At 40.8% G+C, this 22,045-nt stretch overlaps 1 long non-coding RNA gene across 1 annotated transcript; it reads right to left on the reverse strand.

Annotated features, from left to right (window-relative positions):
* Window positions 1-367: 367 nt before the first annotated feature.
* On the reverse strand, window positions 368-20,762 carry LOC140850592 (uncharacterized). Its single transcript, XR_012133532.1, has 3 exons — window positions 20,678-20,762; window positions 6,707-6,903; window positions 368-2,746 (listed from the first exon to the last, which is right to left on the reverse strand). It is a non-coding gene; the product is annotated as an uncharacterized lncRNA (long non-coding RNA).
* Window positions 20,763-22,045: the final 1,283 nt, after the last annotated feature.

Raw genomic sequence — 22,045 nt, forward strand, 5'->3', positions numbered from 1 at the left:
AGTTCTCATTGCTTCTAGGTACTTTTAGTGAAAATATTTCCATGGATTTAGAAAATACATATTTCTTTTTATTTGAAAAGGAAAATACTTTATGAGTTTATACTTGTATTCTAAATCAAATTTATGGTTATAAGGATTTAATTTAACTTATCTGGTTTAATGTTAATTTTCTTTACTCTGACATTAAAAGTTCTTGATTCTTAGTAACACTGAGGGCATCTATGTGTACTCCTGTGTGTGTGTTTGTATAGTCTGAATATCACAATTTCAACAGCACCATTTATTACCAATAAAAATAAGACTACTGAATCCTTTAAAAAATTTCTTTGTATTCTGAATTCTTTAAAAAATTTCTTTTTGTCCTTAAGATACATCCAGCAAAGATGAACTGGTCCATTACTGTGTTTTGAATCTACTTAAAAGAGTTCTCCTCTGTGTGGTAAAACAATAATTTGATATGTAATTTTCTTCAATTTCTTCATTTTGTTTGGGTTTATAGGGATTTTTCCCTTGATTTAATGTTATTTTGTAACTGTGTAACATGTCAACAAGATTCCAAAGTCAAAACTGTGAAACAGATATATCCAAGAATTCTAGCTTCTGGGTCTGCCCCCGTTTCCCATTTTTTCTTTCTCTTAGGTAAACATTTTTAAAAAGTTAAGTTTTGCTTTCTTCATTTCATTTATTAAATAAAACAGGTATGCACATATTCATGCTGCCTCCTTTCCCAGATAAAAGGTAGCATACTGTTCAGCACCTTGCCTGTTGTTTTTTAATGTAACAATGTCTAAAGATCTCCCTCATCCTCTTTAGAGCTGTATAGTCATTCATTGTGCAGATGTACCAAAGTTTATTTAACTCGTCCCCAGCTCATGGGCTTTGAGGGCATTTCAGTCTTTTTCTACTATGTGTGATGTTGTAATAGCTTTGTGCCCGTGCCATTTTGCATTTTCTTTTGGTAACATGTTGAATGATCTTTGAAGTCATCTTTGTTGCAATATTCCAAGAGTCAGGTAATCAGAGTTGTTCATTTAGTGCACAGGTAGTTCTTGATTATGTGCCAGTTTTGGGGAAAAACGATGGACAGGGTGATGAGCATAGCAGGCATGCTTGCCCTCACAGAGGTCACAGCTTAGTAGTGAAGGCAAGTGACTCATAGTGAAAATAAATGTAATTAAACTTTGTGCTAAATGATGTGAGGAAATAAAAGGTGCTGACTAAAGGCATCCTAGAGTAGAATGAGTGGCAGGGAAAGGCTCCCTGAGGAGATGACCCCTGGATGGATGGCTGAGGAGGAGCCAAGCACAGGTCAGGCAAAGATGGGGAGGAAGAGCATGGCAGGCAGAGAGAACATGATGGGGAAAGCGCTGGGGCAGGAGAAGGCACCCACGTTTCAAGCACTAAAAGGACTGTGAGGCTGGATCCTGTGAGCAAGGATGAGGGTGACAGGAGATGTGATGGGCAGGTGAGAGTGGTCTGGTGGGGCTTTGGATTCTATCCTAAATTGAAGCGAATACCACAGAGTTTAAACAAGTGGTGTGACCCAGTTGGTTCTGTAATATATCATTCCAGCTTCTCTTGAGGACAGATAAGAGCAGGAGCACAAAGACGAGCAGGGGGATGGTTGATTACAGGTGTCCAGGAAATTCATGGTTCAACCTAGGGTGTTGGTGGAGGAGGAAAGGGGGGAATAGGTTTGAGCCCTTTTAGAGGTGGAAGAGATCAGAATTATTAGATGGAAGGACTGGGCTGGATGAGAATGAAGAAGGTGTCCAGGATAACTTCCTGGTCTTCAGCATGAGCTACTGGCTTATAAGATTGCTGACTTTGCAGGAGGATCAGCCTGAGGGCGGGAGAGGCCATCACTAGGGGCCATTTGGGGATGACTATGAGAAATCCAAATGGAGACATAGGGAAAGCATCTTGGTGCATATATTTGTGCCTCTGGATGCATCATTATGGAGGTTGTGGACACATACAGGATAGGAAGAGCCTGCCCAGAGGTAGGGAACCAAGCAAGAAGAGACTCTAAGACTTAATCTGAGGAACTGCAACATCAAGGGCTTGGGGAATGAGGTGCTGGCCAGCAAGACAGGATTAATTTTAGCAGTAGCAGCAGGTGAAAATTAATTTTCCTTATAATTTATATTTACAACATTAAGAGCAAAATAGACCCTAGAGATGTACAGTCTGGCTCCCCCAGACAATGCAAAAGAAGTTGGAGAATTCTAAATAATTGTGTACTGCCTTCTGGCCATCTATAGACAGCCTGACCCCTGGCACAGCACTGACCTCCACACCAGAGGAGGACAGAATCACGTTAGTTCTGCCCAGGATTCGTCAGGGATTTCACCAAGATGTAATTCATACTTTGTTAGTTGTTTTCCTTTGCAAAATCAGTGCCAGCCCTTACTAACAGCCAGTTCTCTAAGGTGAGTCTAACTCAAGTTAGCTTGTCAGTGCAGAAAAAAGAAATGGAAAGAAAAGCTGAAACCATAAGGTGGTTCTTAGAAGCCCTTCTCTCGGGTGAAAGATGGCAATCTCTTAGGTCCTCCCTGGTCTGCTAGAGGCACTGTGGCTGCCCTCGAACCACAGTCTTCTTTGGAGTAGCTGCAGTCGTTCTTGCAGGCCTCGCTGGTCTGAGGAGCGGCACTGCTTGTTCATTGAGAATGGTTGCGAGATGTTCATTATGTCCAAAGAGCTGTTTCTTGTTTCTTCCTTTCTCTTTCCCTCAAAGAAAAACTTCCTGGGAAAAGAGTAACCCACACCCCCATCAGTAAGAGGAAGACCAGGTCTAGCAAAAGTAAAAGGAAGCAACAATAAATTAATTGCTGGGATTTGAGGTGAGTTAGAGGAGGTCTGCAGGGGTTTTCTCATACTGAGGTGCCTGGAACCTAACTATGCAGAGAGGGTGGGAGTGTTCATAGTCACCCCAGCCCTCCATCTCTGGTCCTCTCATTTCTGAGAGAAAAACCCAGAGGTAAGTCGTATAACTTGCCAAATTAGGTTCTAGTGTTGGAGGCGAGCATTCACACCCGAAGTCTGAAGCAGGAACCTGAGGTTGCCTGAAGGATGGACTTCTCCCACACTCCCCAGCAGCACCCTTCCCCCCACCTTCTCAGCCACACAGGGCGCTTCGAGCATGTTCACCGACTCCTCAGTCGCTCGCACATGAACCCCATGGTGGCCTCTCAAGGAGCTCAGCAGCTCAGAACACTTATGGATTCAGTTTTGGAATGACCAGGATTTTGCTGTGTGTGACCAGATAGCTGCCAACAAATATGTTTTTCAAGAGAATGGCTGATGCGCTCTCTTGAGTATATATGGGCTTTTGAGAATGAAGGTTGTAAAGAAGATGATTCTTGACTGTTTTGACTCTGAGAGGCAGCTTGGCTTCTCACACAGGCCATTCCAGTCTGTTTTAACCATTGAGATATCACCCATCTTTCCCAACCTCATGGCCAGGTCCTTCCGTGCCAATGGGGCCTCGAGGGAGAAGAGTGGGGCCCGGGCTCTGCATACCCACCTGCTCTCTGCCAGAGGCATGACGCTGGGCAGTGGAGTCGCACTGTCCTTGCTGCCCTCCTCTGTGGTTTCCAGGGCCCACTAGCAGCCTCATTCCTATTAGCTACCAGCAGGGCTTCCCTTCAAGTGGCCAGGAAGGGGAGGTGAGTGTACCGATTGGGGTCAGACAGGACGAGGTCTCAGTTTTCAGTCTAGATCTCTGGGATTCAGTTTCCCTGGCCCCAGTACCCCTGGGGTGGTTGTGGGACAGAGAGAGACGCTGGATGTGAGGAAGCGCTACACGTACCAGGCTCACTTACCTCCAGTGCTAGTCATCACGGTGGTTGCTGCCGGCTGTGGTTTAGCTAGGACAGTGGTGAGGGGGTCGAGCTGCTAGGAGAGTGGAGGGTGACAGATTGCACCCCTTGGCCGCTGGCCCTTCATGGCCTCCTCTCTCATCTTTTGCCCAGATAATCACATTTCTCTGTTTCCCATTTTCTATACCCGCTCTGGGGCAGTCAGCTCTGGAGATAAACCAACCTCCTCCCCAGCAATGTTTCTTATGCTAAGTTATTAATATTAATGTTACTAATAATCAGAAGTCAATCTTTTCCATTAAATCAGTTGCCACTATTGTTAATGATTGTATTGTGTGATTATTCCTTATATACGATGTTTTATCTTATATCCTTTTCATGGCCAGTTAGTTCAATACATGCTCCTACTTTTAAGACTGCTCCTGAGAGAATCAGCAGGGCGAGGACCCTGCACCGGCTGTGAGCATGTCCACTCCAAGTGCTGCATGTCCACTGGGTTATGGCCTATCCCAGCTCAGATGCACAAAGATGTACTAGAGGGTAGTCCTCAAAGCAGAACGAATAGACAGCTAAGTGGAGCTCCATATCGCAAGCTGGGATCGTTTAGTTGAAACTTACAGGTATTAGGTTATAGGTGACAGGTAGGGGTGGGATCCACTGAGAGGTAGCATTCCACCTAGGCTCTGAATGTTGATGAGCAGATGCAGTTTGGGGAGGCACGTTCTTGGTGAGGTGACCCTTCCACAGAGGGGTGAAGGGTGTTGGGGAGGTGGTGGGTGTGAGGCCAGGCCCTACTGGGCTGTAGGAATTAGGTGTAAGTGGGGTGGGAGATGAAAGCAGAGGTCAGGGAGAGGCTTGAACATTAGCTGTGGATGCCAGGCACATATCTGCACCGCCTGGTGGGGATACACTTGGCTAGTGCGATGTGGAGCATGTTGCTGGATGTCCCATAGTGGTGGAGGAAGGCTCCTTTCAAGCTTTAAGAGGCTGGACCCAAGAAAATCGTTCAGGAGGCTAATCCTGGCTGATGGCAGGTGAGTTGGAAGAAGACAGGAGGAGGTGTGGAAATGTGAGGTGGAGCCACATGATCCAGCCCTCAACTGGCTGAGGCTGAGAGAGAAGAAAGCTTGGTTCTGGCCTGTGGACCTGGGAGGAGTGTAGTCACTGCAGGGCGTGTACAGACATACAGGGAGTGGGACTGTGGAGGGAAAAGTGAACTCAGATTGGAGAGGGTTGAGTTTGATCCGTTAGCAAAACCTGCAGGATGGTGTATGAAATGATGGCCTGACCATCGCTGCAGAGCTGAAGGTGAACCAGACACAGCCTGAAGGAAAATGACAGAACGTGGGAAAAGAGCAGCAGACGTCCAGCCCTGATGCCAGGTGGCAGGCCAAGACTGAGCACAAAGGTAAATCAATTGCTTCAGAGAGTGCCTGGTCAATGTGGCAGACTGGAGGGCGGGCTGACTTCCCACCTCTGTTCAAATGCCCTGAAGGTACACGGAATCCCTGGAAACCAGTGATGAGAACCTAAGTCTGTGTTACAGAGAGAAAGAGGCTGAGAAATCCATCCTGAAACATTCAGGCTATGCCCCCCAAGCCAGGCCACCGAAGACAGCCACATAGAAACAGGACTGCTCTTTGCTTGCCCCAGTGGCTGCTCTGTACCCCTGGTGGAACCACCTCGATCCAAAAATCCAGGAGCCACCCCTAAACCTCATGGCGATGTAACAGGAGCAGAGGCGAGCTGGACCCTCACCCCCACTCTGCTTTTGTTAATCCTGAGATGACGCCACCCAGCCTGTGCCTCAGTGGGACAAAGGGCGATGCGAGGGGCTCTGTGGGCCTCTTATTCTGGAGCCCCTCCAGAAAGGACTGATCTGTGGTAATCAGGATTGAATCCTTGCTTACCAGGCACCAGCTGGGTGGCCTGGCCAAGCCACTCAAGTCCTTCAGCTCAGTCCCCCCCTATCGAATGGGGGTGGCGGTCATAGCAGTCACCTCTCTAGAGCCGCCATGAGGGTTAAGTGGAGTAAGGTGAGCAAAGTCCCTGCACCGTGCTTTGTATGTAGCAAAATGACCTGTAACATTATCTTTTATGTGCAAAAAGAGAAAGAGAGAAAGCTAGAGGGGGTTATATGGGAGTGGGAGGATGTGATGGGTGGATTCTCTTCACCACAGAGCCCAAAAAGGTCACTAGACTGCATCTGACTCCCTGACTGTAGGACCTGGCAGTCGCCACCACTGCTACCCTGGGACGGCTCTAAAGTGAAAACCAGGCTGAGGGCCCTGTTTATCAGCTCTCCAGACAGTCCTGGGTGGGTTGTTGAGCTCCTCAAGGGGAAGGATGTGGCCATGACCCAGGGCAATTCACATTTTGGGTCAGTGGGCAGATGCCAGGCTGAGATGGGGTTTTTCTTTGTATGAACAAACATCAGAAAGAACCATGGAATTACTGTGGAGCTCAAAGAAAATAGCATATTATCTGGAGAACTTAGGGAAAGAGCGGTCTCTAAAATCATTTACAGGAAAGAGAAGAATGTTTTAGAGAACATCTGTTTGGTATCCTCAGAAGAGAGACAAGAAGACCTGAAATTTATGGAATGAGAAGAAACAGGGTTATGGGTGTGGGGGTGGGGGTAGACCCAAATGTCAAGGGAGAGAGTTCAGGGTTTTGTCCATCCACTTATATTTGCCGTGGTGGAGAGAGACGTCCAGGTGAAGTCAACATGGGGGCAGGCATGGCCCTGCTCCTAACAAAGCGGTCTTGTCTGCGCTCCCAAGAAATACAGAAAAGGAGCCGCTTAGCACTGAACTGACACCTGCTGTTACCTCCATCTCCAATTCTAAATCCATCCCTACTCCCACACACCACTGGACACTCACCTGGAGAAAGGGAGTGCATAGAAATCCCAGCTTCTCTGTTCTTTGATCTTAGCTTGGGAGATTCTAAGAGGAAGCCAGTCATCGTCTCCGCATCAGACCCCTCCTGAGGCTGTGTGGCCCTCCCTCTGTAAGGAGACGCTGGCAGGGAAAACCACCACACACCTGCCTTCATTTGGAGCCAGAGCAGCAGATTGACTCTAAGAGAAAAAGAGAAATCATTTGAAGATCTAGATGTGGAATCTCAAAAGAAAGTAAGAGTACTGTGAATTTATGGAGGACAATCTGTGGCAAGAAATTGGTGGATTTAAGATGAAAAACATAGTTATCAAAAATGAAAATGGCATAGAAGCAATGATCAACAGATTAGGTGTTATAGAAACTTGCATGAGCAAATAATGGGTTGATAATTGTTGTACAGCTATTAAAACATAACATAAAAATCCTCCCACAGGGAAAGGAAAATTGTAGAGGTATGAAGAGAAGCCGAGGTTAGATCTATAGTCCATGGACGTCCATGTACATGTGATGGGGACACTAGCAGGAGAGCTTCTGTGGTGTGCAGTGCAAACACAAAGTTTGCAGAACTGTGGACATGGGTCACGTGGAAATTTAAAAAATATTTGCAAATAAAACAAAACTAGAAATAAATGACGGAAGGTTAAGCAGGCACATGTTGGAAGCTCAAAAAAATACTTTTAAAAACAACTCTATCACAGAGAAAATCAGAACTGCAACTACAGGCTGTTTAGAGAATAATAACTTCGGTATGTGTCTGAAACTTATGGAACAGATAATTATTTTTCTGAAACTGTTCCAGAAACTTCTGCAAAAAGAGATAAACTTTCTAAATCCCTTTTGGACATGGCATTATTTGCTCATGGCATAGCGTGATAACATAACATAATAAAAATAGATGTCAGTTCTTTCCATTAACGTGCAAACTTAGTATAATCCTCATCACTATCCCAACACAGTTCCCCCCACCCCCCCAGAACTTACCCCAAAGATTCTAAAGTTTATCTGGAAGTGAAACATGCAAGAAAAGCCAAGAAAATTCTGGAGAAAAAGAGGTCAATTGTCTGGTAATTGCTGTTTAGCTATTAAAGCATATCACGATGGTCAGGATAACCTTGACTCCCAGAGGAGACAGATCAATGGGGAGGGAAGGAGCGGAAACATACATCCAGAAGCAGATGTATATATGCAGGAAGATGTCTGAAATAGTAAAACTTGGTATTTAAATCAGTGTAGTGGGGTTTATTAGTCAGTAATATATATTAGCACAACTAGTTACATAGTTGGCAAAATACTAATAACAAAGATTACAACAACAGTAATGAATTTAGGTCCTTATCAGATGACTTAAATATAAAATAAAAACCATAGAAGTATCAGAAGGAATTCCAGGAGAATTTTGTAATCTTGAGGGGGGAGAGACTTCTAGACCCTAGAATCAGAAACCTTATGGGAAAATTCAATAGAATTGACCTAAAGGTAACAAGACTGAGAAACGGTGCTGTTTGGGAATGAAATGAGCACAACCTTTCTGAGTGGAAACTCAGTGGTATGTGTCAAAATTAAGAAGGTACATATGCTTTTGTCTAGCTCTTTCTCTCCACAAATTTATCCTAAGAGTTAATTGAACAAATGGATAGACGGTGTATTAGTCAAGGTTCTTCAGAGAAATAGAACCAAGAGGCTATTATTCAGTTTCCTTCTTCTTCTTTTTCCCTAGAAGCAGACTCTCTGTCTAAGACTGTTTGGTAGGATGCTTGGTCCATCTGCAAGGCATGCCTACCTGCTTACTTAGACCCAAATCTCCACCCTCTGCACAGCCTGGGTGGGTCTGTGGCTTGGGTTGGAGTAAAGAGGCTCTTACAGGGAACAGAGGATGTGCCACAATAGTTTAGTATCCTAAGGGAATCTGAAGTTTATGATGCTCCAAAACTGAGTCTGTGAATGCATTGAGTTGAGAGGCTAAAGTGCTAGTATGTACCCTGACTACGTGGAGGAGAATTTAGGGATAAGGTACAAGCAGGTGGGTTGAGATAAGTAGGAAGAAGCAAAGATCTCAGAACCGGTATTTTTGTGGCTTGCTTGTACATTTCATCCAGGGATTGGCTGAATTTAAAGGATTAGGAATGGGAGGCTCACCCTCCCTGTGTAGGACAGGGCCTTCGTTGCAAAGTTTTGACATGTTTCTGAGATGGGATGCTGGACTCTGAGGGTGGTCTGCGATGTGGAAGAGCACACCCCCACTGTCTTGTCTTCCTGATTGCTTTGCACGGCCTCATGATACTCCTTCATTTTGTTATGGATTTATTTATGTACGTAGGGTCCTATAAATGAACATGCATTGCAATGTTCCACTTAACATTTTTGGGCATACCTATTGTGATAATCAGTTTCTTGTGTCAACCTGACTGGGCCATGTGGCACCAAGATAATTGGTCAAACATTATTCTGGTGTGTCTGTGAGAGGGCTTCTGGCTGAGATTAACATTTGACTCTATAGACTGAGTAAAGCAAATGGGCCTCCCTAACGTGGGTGGGCCTCATCCAATCAGTTGACGGCCTGAATAGAGCAAGACAGAGTAGGGGGGACTCCTGCCTGACTTCCTTGAGCTGGGATATCAGTCTTCCTGATTTAGACTGGAACCACACTGGTGGCTCTCCTGGGTCTCCAGCTTGCCAAATGCAGATCTTGGGACTTGCCAGCTTCTACAATCATTTGAGCCAATTCTTTACGATATATATACACTTTTCTTTGGGGAAGATCTAAATTCCTTCAATGATCTTAAGTCTTCAAAACCAAAACCCTGGATTAACAGCCTGAATCTCAAATATAGGTGTCTTGAATGTTCTTTAATTGTGTAATCTCAAAAGCAAAGGAAAAATTTTCATATGGAGGAAAAAATACCTACAACAGAGATAGAAAACATATAATATCCCAATAAAATATCTTGCCACCTGTGTGCTGGGCTTTCCACACACACATGCATATGTACGCCTGCCTCTTCCTGCTGCCTTCTTTCTTCTACTCATATGGGAAGGTAACCGCATATCCCGTTCATACATCTGGCTGCTTCTACCCCAGCAAATCTGTAAATGTTCCTAAGTATTTTGTTATTGGTTGACTTTATAGTCATTCCAGAATAATGCTGAATTGGCAAGGGGTTTTAAAGCAACAGAAAACCCAAGGTTTGATGGATTTACCATCCCTTTCATTTACAGAAAACGGCTTCCAGTAAGAAGTTCTGCTACAACTGGCCGCCAATTTATGTAAGGTCCAATGGAAGATGAAAATAAACAATTTTAATCCTGAAAACTTTTTTGGTGGAATTATGAAAACAGTCTGTTATAAAACACATCCAGATGTCAGCCAGGAACGAGTCAATTAGAATAATAGCTTCAAGTAAAATCAACAAAGGTCAGCCAGTCAGGCTGAGGGGTGAAATCTCCAGAATACCCAGTTCAAAGGGGCAGGGAGGCTGCTGTTATGCCCTGGCCTTGAGCTTTGCCCATGAAACATAGTTATTTAAATGACCTATAAAGATGAATTTATGGATTCCATGGATCAACATAACTTTTTTAAAAAGATTAATTTGTCACAGCTTAGGGCAGGTTTATGGAAGACCAAAATAAGAAAGAGTGTCATTTGAGAATGCAAATAAACTTTAAAAGAGCAAAACTAAAAACTTTATACTGGGTGATGGTTAATTTTTATATCATTAAAAAAATTTAAATTTAAAAAGACCTATGAAAAAGTTTCCTTTTGATACACTGGCCCATTTTTTTCAAAGATATATGCATAAGAATATTCATTGGAACATTTAATATTAAAGCCTTTGAAATAATCTAAACAGTGACTTGCAGAATATTGGTTAAATAAATGATAGTACACTTTGGTAGAACAAAATGCAAATGTTGACAAGGGTGCTAGACTTGTTTGTGAATTGCTAAGAAAACATGTCTAACATATAGTAAGTATGGAAAAGCAAGCAACAGAGCATTAAATGCATCATTATCCAGCCATCTTTTTAAAAAATTAATTAATCTATTGATCTGTTTCTCTGACTGTCTATGCAGAGGAAGTTCTAGAAAGAAACCAGTGTTTGTGGTGGCTGCCTCTGGGAGTGTAGGGGCAGAGGGCAAAGGATCTTTTCCTTTTGTGCTATATTTTTCTATTCTGCTTGAATTTTTTACTTTGAGCATGTACTGATTTTACAAAAATTGTATAAAGATTAGTTAAAAGGAGCAGGAGAGGGAAAGATGGAAGAATGTGAGATCTATTGAAATGAAAAGTGAACAAATGGGATGTTGACGACCTCATTTTTAAGAGGAAACAGGACACCTGTGAAAATATTGACAGGCTCTGAAAATGTTAGAAGCTAAGCAGTCACCACAAGAGAAATAGTTTTGCCTGTTACTCATTCTCCACTGAAAAACTGCCTAAAAATAAAACATGATGTTGTCGTGGCGGCTCAGTACCTCTTCAGGTTCCTGATGGCCAACAGCATCATGTGTGCCTGATGTTGACCTCACGTATCCCAGAAACCACCTCTGTGCTTGCAGATCAGCTGGGTGTAGTGCTGGTGTCCTGCCTGCCTCAGTGCTGCTGGGTGCTCCAGCACGGGACCACCCACACTCAGGTATTTTCTGCCAGGCAAAGCTGCTGGTTGAGTATCTGTATGAAAGTTCAGATCACTGGTTATTGTGGATTCCTGAGGCCAAATCAAACATCTCATGTGATATTTCATACACGTAAGCACAGCACTTGCTAGAGCCAGCATATCCTTGGATTTGAGGAAACTCAGTGGTCATAAAACTGGGGTCCACAGTATGATACATGATACCACAGCACATCTTCCATTTCACTTGGCTCTTGTTGACAAGCTCTTTATCACAAGACTAAGTCTGTGAAGTTAAAATCTTTTCTTATCAATTTCCAAATGATAGCAGTCTTTGAAAGCATGAAGTTGCAGCAAGAAAATTTTCACTGATACTGGTGTATGGTAGAATGTGTGTGTGACTATTCATGCTTATATGTATGTGTCCATGAGTGGGAAGGAAGGACAAGAAATGAAAGGGAATGGATTGTTCCCTTTTGAGTTTAAGAAATACCCAAGGCAAAAGATTTACTTTTTCTTTCTTCTTCACACTGCTGGAAAATGGAAAAAAAGAAATAACCAAACCAAAGCAAAAAGAAAAGCAAAAAGCCATATACTTCAAGATTAAAGGTCATGTGCTAAAGTAAGGATTTAAATCTTGTCCCAGTCATATATGGCTGCAAGGTTTCTGCATCTTATGTTAAGTGGTACAATATTAACGCTAAGTAGACTGTGAAAGTTAAGGGAGTGTATTGCGATTTCTAGGGCAATCATTAAAAATGTAATGTAACAAAATATTGCTAAAAAGCCAAGAGGTGACTTAAAATGGAATTTCAAATACCTCAAATAAACAGCAAAGAAAGTTGAGTATAGTTTATTTAAACCCTTTAGGGCCAAATAACAGACCTGAAATGAATGCTGAAAGAAAATTAAGCAAACAAACAAAATGGAAGCATTCTATACCTCCCCTCCTAGAAAGCTAAGTATACAACTTGCTGAATAATGATAAAAATCCTTCTGAATGAACACTTTTAAGTAAGATACCAAAATATGTTATGTAAACAAGATGATTTTAAAAATAAATACTTATGAGAGAGAAGACAAGATGGTGGCATGAGTAGGACAGCGGAAATCTCCTCCCAAAAACATATATATTATTGAAAATACAACAAATCCAACTATTCCTAGAAGAAGAGAGACCAGAAGATACAGGACAACAGCCAGACTACATCTTCACCTGTGAGAACTCAGTGCCTCATGAAGGGGGTAAGATACAAGCTGTGGCCTGGTGGGACCCAAGCACCCCCCACCCCAGCACCCCAGTGGGAGGAGAGGAGTCAGAGAAGGGAGGGAGAGGGAGCCAAAGACTGCTAAATACCCAGCCCTAGCCATCTGCACTGGGAGCGCAGACACACAGTGCGTGGTGTGCTGGTTACTAGGGAAACGGAAGAGTAAAACCTGCGAGCAGGTCCCTGCAGCTGGCGCCCCTGGGACAAAAGAAAAGTGAGTGCTTTCTGAAAGTCTTAAAGGGACAGGAGACCCACAGTGGGACTGCAGCGTCCTGGCACACTCAGCCCAGCAGCTGGGAATCCTGGGGAACTCTGGGTGCCCTAATCCCCCAGGTGGTAGTGCAGCTCTGAGGACCCTCATGGCAAAAAACAGTCTCTGGAAGGACTTAAATCAGAATGTACAAGATTCAAGAGGCCATTGATAAAATAGAAATTAGAGAACAGGAACACAGAGAAGCTGATGCAGAGAGAGATAAAAGGATCTCCAGGAATGAAAAAATATTAAGAGAACTGTGTGACCAATTGAAATGGAACAGTATCTGCATTATAGGGGTAACAGAAGAAGAAGAAGAGAGAAAAAGGGATAGAAAGTCTCTTTGAAGAAATAATTGCTGAAAACTTCCCCAAACTGGGGTAGGAAATAGCCTCTCGGACCACAGAAGCACATAGAACTCCCAACACAAGGGACCCAAGGAGGACAACACCAAGACACATAATAATTAAAATCGCAAAGATAAAGACAAGGACAGTGTTTTAAAGGCAGCCACAGAGAGAAAAAAGGTCACCTACAAAGGAAAACCCACCAGGCTATCATTAGACTTCTCAACAGAAACCTTACAGGCCAGAAGAGAATGGCATGATATATTTAATGCAATGAAGTGGTAGGGCCTTGAACCAAGGATACTGTATCCAGCATGATTATCATTTAAATATGAAGGAGGAATTAAACAATTCCCAGACAAGCAAAAGTTGAGGGAATTTGCCTCCGACAAGCCACCTCTACAGGATATTTTAGAGGGACTGCTCTAGATGGAAGCACCCCTAAGGCTAAACAGATGTCACCAGAGAAAATAAAACCACAGCAAAGAAAGTGGAACAATCAAATACTAACTAAAAGCAAAAAATAAAATCAACTACCCAGAAAAGCAGTCAAAGGAAACACAAAAAGCACACACACACACAAAAAACACCTAACATACAAAGAATGGAGGAGGAGGAATAAGAAGGGAGAGAAATAAAGAATGATCAGAGTGTGTTTATAATAGCTCAATAAGTGAATTAAGTGATACAGTAAGATAGTAAAGAAGCTAATCTTGAACCTTTGGTAACCATGAACCTAAAGCCTGCAATGGCAATAAGTACATATCTTTCAACAATCACCCTAAATGTAAAAGGACTGAATGCACCAATCAAAAGACAAAGAGTCACTGAATGGATAAAAAAGCAAGGCCCATCTATATGCTGCTTACAAGAGACTCACCTCAAACCCAAAGACATGCACAGACTAAAAGTCACGGGATGGAAAACGATATTTCACGTAAACAACAAGGAGAAAAAAGCAGGTGTTGCAGTACTTGTATCAGACAAAACAGACTTTCCACACAAAGAAAGTCACAAGAGATAAAGAAGGACATTATATAATGATAAAGGGGGCAGTCCAACAAGAGGATATAACCATTATAAATATATATACACCCAACACATGAATACTGATATATGTGAAACAAATGCTAACAGAATTAAAGGAGGAAATGGAATGCAATGCATTCATTCTAGGAGACTTCAACATACCACTCACTCCAAAGGATAGATACAACAGACAGAAAATAAGTAAGGACCCAGAGGACTGAACAACACACTAGAACAGATGGACCTAACAGACATCTACAGAACTCTACACCCAAAAGCAGCAGTATACACATTCTTCTCAAGTGCACATGGAACATTTTCCAGAATAGAACACAGATTAGGCCACAAAAAGAGCCTCAGTACATTCAAAAAGATTGAAATTCCACCAACCAACTTCTCAGACCACAAGGGTATAAAACTAGAAATGAATTGTACAAAGAAGATAAAAAGGCTTACAAACACATGGAGGCTTAATAACATGCTCCTAAATAATCATTGGATCAATGACCAAATTAAAACAGATCAAGCAATATATGGAAACAAATGACAACAGCAGCACAATGCCCAAACCTCTGCGGGCACAGCAAAGGCAGTTCTAAGAGTAAAGTATATAGCAATCCAGGTCTGTTTAAAGAAGAAAGAACAATCCCAAATGAATAGTCTAAAGTCACAATTATTGAAACTGGAAAAAGAACAAATGAGGACCAAAGTCGGCAGAATGAGGGACATAATAAAGATCAGAGAAGAAATAAATAAAATTGAGAAGAATAAAACAATAGAAAAAAATCAATGAAACCAAAAGCTGGTTCTTGAGAAAATAAACAAAATAGATAAGCTGCTAGCCAGACTTATAAAAAGATAAAGAGAATCTATACCCAACAATAGAATCAGAAATGAGAACAGAAAAATCATGATGGACCCCACAGAAATACAAAGATTTATTAGAGAATGCTACAAAAAACTATATGCTAACAAGCTGGAACACCTAGAAGAAATGGACAACTTCCTCAAAAAATACAACCTTCCAAGACTAACCAAGGAAGGAACAGAAAATCTAAACAGACCAATTACCAGCAGAGAAATTGAATGGGTAATCAAAAAACTACCCAAGAGCAAAACCCCTGGGCCAGATGGATTTACCACGGAGTTTTATCAGACATACAGAGAAGACATAATACCCATCCTCGTTAAAGATTTCCAAAAAATAGAAGAAGAGGGACTACTTCCAGACTCACTCTATGAAGCCAGCATCACCCTAATACCAAAACCAGGCAAAGACCCCAACAAAAATAAAATTACAGACCAATATCCCTGATAAACATAGGTGCAAAAATACTCAACAAAATATTAGCAAACCAAATTCAAAAATGCATCAAGAAGATCATACACCATGATCAAGTGGGATTCATCTCAGGAATGCTGGGATGGTACAACATTCGAAAATCCATCAACATCATCCACCACATCAACAAAAAGAAGGACAAAAACCACATGATCATCTCCATAGATGCTGAAAAAGCATTTGACAAAATTCAACATCTATTCATGATAAAAACTCTCAGCAAAATGTGTATAGAGGGCAAGTACTTCAACATAATAAAGGCCATATATGACAAACCCACAGCCAACATCATACTGAACAGCAAGAAGCTGAAAGCATTTCCTCTAAGACCGGTAACAAGACAGGGATGACCACTCTCCCCACTGTTATTCAACATAGTACTGGAGGTCCTAGCCACAGCAATTAGACAAAACAAAGAAATACAATGAATCCAAATTGGTAAAGAAGAAGTCAAACTATCACTATTTGCAGATGACATGATATTGTACATAAAAAAGCCTAAAGAATCCACTCCAAAACTATTAGAACTGATATCGGAATACAGTAAGGTTGCCAGATACAAAATTAATACACAGAAGTCTGTTGCTTTCCTCTGCACTAACAATGAACCAATAGAAAGAGAAACCAGGACAATTGCATTCACAATAGCATCAAAAAGAATAAAATACCTAGGAATAAACCTAACCAAAAGGAAAGACCTATACCCTGAAACCTACAAGACATTCTTAAGAGAAATTAAAGAGGACACCAATGAATGGAAACTCATCCCATGCTCTTGGCTAGGAAGAATTAATATAGTCAAAATGGCCAACCTGCCCAAAGCAATCTACAGATTTAATGTAATCCCTATCGAATTACCAACAGCATTCTTCAACGAACTGGAACAAATAGTTCTTAAATTCATATGGAACCACCAAAGACCCCAAATAGCCAAAGCAATCCTGATAAGGAAGAATACAATGGGGGGGATATTGTGCCCCAACTTCAAGCTCTACTACAAAGCCACGGTAATCAAGACAATTTGGTAGTGGCACAAGAACAGAGCCATGGACCAGTGGAACAGAATAGAGTCTCCAAACATTAAACCAAATATATATGGTCAATTAATACACAATAAAGGAGCTATGGACATACAATGGGGAAATGACAGCTTCTTCAACAGCTGGTGTTGGCAAAACTGGACAGCTACATGTAAGAGAATGAAGCTGGATCATTGTCTAACCCCATACACACAAGTAAATTCAAAATGGATCAAAGACCTGAATGTAAGCCATGAAACCATAAAACTCTTAAAAAAAACATAGGCAAAAATCTCTTGGACATAAACATGAGCGACTTCTTCATGAACATATCTCCCTGGGAAAGGGAAACAAAAGCAAAAATGAACAAGTGGGACTATATCAAGCTGAACAGTTTCTGTACAGCAAAGAGCACCATCGATAGAACAAAAAGGCATCCTATAGTATGGGAGAATATATTCATAAATGATAGATCTGATAAAGGGTTGACATCCAAAATATACAAACAGCTCACACACCTCAACAAACAGAAAGTGAATAATCCAATTAGAAAATGGGCAGAGGAGCTGAACAGACAGTTCTCCAAAGAAGAAATTCAGATGGCCTACAGACACATGAGAAGATGCTCCACATTGCTAGTCATCAGAGAAATGCAAATTAAAACCACAATGAGATATCCCCTCATACTAGTAAGGGTCACCACCATCCAAAAGACAAACAACAACAAATGTTGGCAAGGTTGTGGAGAAAGGGGAACCCTCCTACACTGCTGGTGAGAATGTAAATTAGTTCAACCATTGTGGAAAGCAGTATGGAGGTTCCTCAAAAAGCTCAAAATAGAAATACCATTTGACCCAGGAATTCTACTTCTAGGAATTTACCCTAAGAATGCAGCAGCCCAGTTTGAAAAAGACAGATGCACTCCTATGTTTATTGCAGCACTATTTACAATAGCCAAGAAATGGAAGCAACCTAAGTGTCCATCAGTGGATGAATGGATAAAGAAAGATGTGGTACATATACATAATGGAATATTGTTCAGCCATAAGAAGAAAACAAATCCTACCATTTGCGACTACATGGATGGAGCTAGAGGGTATTATGCTCAGTGAAATAAGCCTAGCGGAGAAAAACAAATACCAAATGATTTCACTCATATGTGGAGTATAAGAACAAAGGAAAAACTGAAGGAACAAAACAGCTGCAGAATCACAGAACCCAAGAAAGGACTAATAGTTACCAAAAGGAAAGGGACTGGGGAGAATGGGTGGGAATGGAGGGAGAAGGGAGGGGAAGGAGATAGGGGCCTTACGATTAGCATGTATAATGTGTGTGTCTGTGAGGGCACGGGGAGGGCTGTGCAACACAGAGAAGACAAGTAGTGATTTTACAGCATCTCACTACGCTGATGGACAGTGCCTAATGGGGTATGTGGGGGGGACTTGGTGAACGGGGGAGTCTAGTAAACATAATGTTCCTCATGTAATTGTAGATTAATGATACAAAAAAAATACTTATGCTCAAAAGCTCTGTAACCTAGAAATTAAAGAATGAAGTGGAAGGAGAACTAATAAACAGAGAAGAGGAACAATTATAGCATTTCAGGACTGATGAACTTATTAGACTTGATGTCAAAAATGGAACTGGACATGGGAGTTGAAAGGACCATGAAGGAATACTATAAATAACTGTTATGTTCTGATATATAACAAATCTGACAACCTGAATGAAATGGACCAATCCCTTAAAAACACAACTTGCCAAAACTAACCCAAGAATAAAATAGGCCCATATCTAAAAAGGAAAATGAATTAAAATTTAATTTCCCTAACAGAAAGCACCAGGTTCACTGGTGAATTCTGTCAAACATTTAAGGAAGAAATGATGTCACTGTCTACAATCTCTTTCAGAGCATTTAAGGAGAAGGAATACACATATTTTCCTACTAAGTGACAGCTAATTGTGTACATTTTTCTTTTGTTATGAACAATTGCACAAATTAATTCCTAGGTACATGTGACTATGTGTGTGTGTGTATAAGTGTGTGCACAAGAGACTGCCTATATGACATACATGCATATATGTGCATGAATGCATATTTTCACATGCATAATGCACACACATGTATACATAAACACCCACAGAACATGTACATGTGCACATGCACCTACGTATGTGTACATATATAAATATACATACATTCATATGTATATGTATATCCCAGAGTGTACAGATTGCAGATATGTACAGAGAGTAATTTATACAAGCTGAAGGTGTTCATTTCTTATGCCAAAGCAATTAATTGCACTTCTAGGTATGTATGTAGCACACACATCCCACCCCTAGGAAAGCAGTTGCTGGGATATAATATATGTACATCTTCAACTTTGTTGGACGTTGCTCCATGGCAACTGATTGTACCTCTTGCCGCCCCCACCAGCAGTGTATAAGAGCTCCACACCCTGCCTGCTGCTGGTGTTTTCAGACTTAAAAAAATTTGTTTTAGTCAATCCAATGAGCAATGAAATGCATATAAACATGTGCTGTACATGTTAATTTCTTTAATCTTTAAAAGTAGTATTATTGAGTTAAAGGATATGTAAATTTTCAACTTAGATTGAAAAATGAATATGTTATAGTTTAAAACTGGTCAAATACTGGCAATATCATGTGATTCAGCCTATTGACCAGTAATACTCCCATTAATGGTACCTGGTTGCGGCCACATTCTTTCTCACATCTTTGCTAATTCTGAGCTCTCAGTTTTTGTATCTGTTTTCTTTTCTAATGTATTAATTTCTACCATTTATATATAAATGTATAATTTTATGACATATACATTATCAATATATCAATTATCAAACTGATAATTTAACAATTGATAACTTCTAATATATATCAATGATCAAATACAAATTATCAAAATAATTTCTGATATATTAATTTCTGTCATTATTATCTCCTTACTTTCTTAATTCTTTGAAAAGGATAATTTGAAAATAATTGTTTGAAAAAATTATTTGTGTTGTGGATACTTACTCTTTGTTATGTGTATTGTAGATCTTTTCCCCCAGGTTTCTACAGTGTCTCTTCATTTTGATTATGATTTTGTAGCACTGCTTATATTTTACATAGTCAATTTATCTTTATTCTTTCATTATTAATTCTCTGCATGTTCAAAAGGTTATATATATATATATCCCAATATTATATATTCTCTTCTGGTATATTTATAATTTCATTTATATTAAAATATTTGCCACAACTGCAAAGAAGATTGGTATGAGTATTTAGGTAGGAGACTATGCTCCCTGCCCCCTGCCTCCCAAGCTAGCTGGTTTTCATGACACTGCTTACTCAATAACTTTATTTCCACCTCTCTTACTGAAATGTCACATCCATAAAATTTAATGCTTTCATTTATTCTTGGTTGCATTTCTTGATTTTATCTTGTTTTATTTCTTTGTTTCTGCATCTGAGCCACTGGATTTAAATCATTTTCTAGCTTTTAACATCTGGCAGGCAACCTCACTAACCTGCCTCCCAACCCCCAACTATTTATTTTTCTCTTTTTCCTGGTTTTTCTTGTATATTTAGTATTGATATTTAAAAAATTTTTTAAACCAAGTTTCTAAAGAGGAAAGGGTTTGGATTTTTATCATGATTGTATTAAATTATTTACTACTACATGACATACCCTCAGAGTTCCTCTCGCAGACAAAAACATGTCTCTCCATTTACTTCTGTCTCCTTTTACGTCTCTCAAGAGAGTGAGTGTCGCCTTTCTAAGCAAAGCAAAACAAGACCCCAAAACTACAAAGGAAAAGGCTAATGGATGTGAGTACATATAAATAAAAATAAAGTTCACCAAGGAAAAAAATGACAGAAGTTAAGTTAAAAGACACTGTCAGACTGGAAAAGCATTTGCCACACACATCAGAAAAAGAACATGTCACTAATATAAAGCCAGGGATGACAAACCCATCCCCAAGTTACCAAACTTCAATGAGAAAATGGACAAAACACATACAGGCAATCCATACACAGAGAAAAGACCAGAACTTTTCTGGTCAGCTGCTCACCCATCAGCCCGGCAAGGACTATCTTGACTTAGGAGAGCCCATTTGACAAGACGAGGGGAAAGGGCCTCTTGTACTTTGGCAGGAGTGTGCATTTGTGCGCTGCCTCTGGAGAGCAATTTCAAAGCTTCTACCACGTGAACAAAGGGCAGATTCTTGGACCTTAACCATTTCCCCTCTAAGAATTTATCCCATAGGCACGCTCCTGGTGTGCAGAGTGGTGCATAAACAAGGGTGTGGTATTACCCGAGAAGGCAAAGGATGGAAAACACTTAAATGACAATCTGTAGGGATTTGGTAAAATGCATTATTATAATTCCACAAAATAAAACACAACAGAGTCTTGAAAAAGAATGAGTTGGCCCCTATGTACTGAAATGTATTGTTACACTAAAGAAAATTCAGGTGTAAAAATGTGGTTCCCAGATGCTCTCGTTTGGCACTGAAAAGATACAACAGCACATGCGGGTGAACATGGGGGCTTGAACACGCAGGAACTTCTGGCCTTACAGGGAAAATATAAATGATGGTAACATCTTTTAGGGAGTTTGGGGTGGTGGTGGTTCTGGTTTGTAAGGGAGATCTGGTTTTAATTCTTTAATCTTTATGTAGTATTTGGATTTTTTTTCTAACACAAACTTGTCTTATCTTTCAATAAATAAAAGAGGATTAGATGAAAACCTAACAATGAATCTGATATGTGAATCATCAGTGTTTGGCAAACAAATAGTATGGAATATTTCTCTGAGAAATCAATTTGCAAAGCAATTTGCAAAGCTGGCCTGGTTATGAGTTCTTAAGTTTAATGAAAATTTGAATTCGATCCCATTATGCCTTTAAATTTTGATAACAGGCAATTTGAAACCCAGATGCAAGGAAACTGCATGCCAGAGATCACTTTTGATTTAAAAAAAAAAAAGAGATTTAGGTTAATTAACATGGGTGAGATTTACCTTTCCAGAGAAGGTAAGACGGAAGTGGCGGTGGCAGGGGGAAGCTGGGGACAATTCCAGGGGTCACTTTGCCATAATGCCGAAGAAACTTGCTCAACCTTTGCATTCTTTTGCTTCAACCTCTTCGGGACATGTATTTTTAAGTGATTTTCTTTTGCTTTTCTGTAACCAAATATTATTTTTGTTTCAACCCTCTTTGGCATAAGAAGTTTAATTATTTCCTTGGCCTTTGGTTTGACCAAGTTGAGAGTTAATTTCTTCTCACTAGATCTTTCCATGATCCTGGCTGAAAGGCTCTCTGTGGGAGTCATACAGAAATGGGTTGTACTCTATTAATTCAATGATTGCTCATATATCCTTTGTGAGTTTTAAGAGGGCTGAGAGCTTTTTAGACTAGTCTGGAGATAATACCTTGGCC

Source organism: Manis javanica, chromosome 7 (genome assembly GCF_040802235.1).
Source record: "Manis javanica isolate MJ-LG chromosome 7, MJ_LKY, whole genome shotgun sequence".
Lineage (NCBI taxonomy): Eukaryota > Metazoa > Chordata > Mammalia > Pholidota > Manidae > Manis > Manis javanica.